The following is a 1,347-nucleotide window of genomic DNA, read 5'->3' on the forward strand; positions in this document are numbered from 1 at the left end:
CGGTACTAACATGAGTGAAAAAATCTTCTATATTATCTCTCCCAATTATAGACCCACGTCCTACCGGTATGTCTTTCAGAGTGAACTTAGGAGGAAACATGATGAAATAAACTAAAGGTAAATAAAGTAAATGCAAGTAACTAATTTTTGTGTGTTTTCGATATAGAGAACAAGACAGTAAATAAAGTAAAACTAGCAACTAATTTTTGTGTGTTTTGATATAATGCAGCAAACAAAGTAGTAAATAAAGTAAAACAAAGCAAGACAAAAACAAAGTAAAGAGATTGGAAGTGGAGACTCCCCTTGCAGCGTGTCTTGATCTCCCCGGCAACGGCGCCAGAAAAAATGCTTGATGCGTGTAGTTGACACGTCCGTTGGGAACCCCAAGAGGAAGGTGTGATGCGCACGAGTAGCAAGTTTTCCTCGTAAAGAAACCAAGGTTTATCGAACCAGGAGGAGCCAAGAAGCACGTTGAAGGTTGATGGCGGAGGAGTGTAGTGCGGCGCAACACCGGGGATTCCGGCGCCAACGTGGAACCCGCACAACACAATCACAGAACTTTGCCCCAACGTAACAGCGAGGTTGTCAATCTCACCGGCTTGCTGTAAACAAAGGATTAGATGTATAGTGTGGATGATGATGGTTGTTTGCGAAGAACAGTAAAGAACAATTGCAGCAGTTTGTATTTCAGATGTAAAGAATAGGACCGGGGTCCACAGTTCACTAGCGGTGTCTCTCCCATAAGATAGCAGATGTTGGGTGAACAAATTACAGTTGGGCAATTGACAAATAAAGAAGGCATAACAATGCACATACATATATCATGATGAGTACTATGAGATTTAATCAGGGCATTACGACAAAGTACATAGACCGCTATCCAAGCATGCATCTATGCCTAAAAAGTCCACCTTCAGGTTATCATCCGAACCCCCTCCAGTATTAAGTTGTAAACAACAGACAATTGCATTAAGTATGGTGCGTAATGTAATCAACACAAATATCCTTAGACAAAGCATCGATGTTTTATCCCTAGTGGCAACATCACATCCACAACCTTAGAACTTTCTGTCACTGTCCCGCATTTAATGGAGGCATGAACCCACTATCGAGCATAAATACTCCCTCTTGGAGTCACAAGTATCAACTTGGCCGGAGCCTCTACTAGCAACGGAGAGCATGCAAGAACATAAATAACATATATGATAGATTGATAATCAACTTGACATAGTATTCAATATTCATCGGATCCCAACAAACACAACATGTAGGATTACAAATAGATGATCTTGATCATGATAGGCAGCTCACAAGATCTAACATGATAGCACAATGAGGAGAAGACAA

This window comes from Lolium rigidum, chromosome 5 (assembly GCF_022539505.1).
Source record: "Lolium rigidum isolate FL_2022 chromosome 5, APGP_CSIRO_Lrig_0.1, whole genome shotgun sequence".
In the NCBI taxonomy this organism is placed as follows: domain Eukaryota; kingdom Viridiplantae; phylum Streptophyta; class Magnoliopsida; order Poales; family Poaceae; genus Lolium; species Lolium rigidum.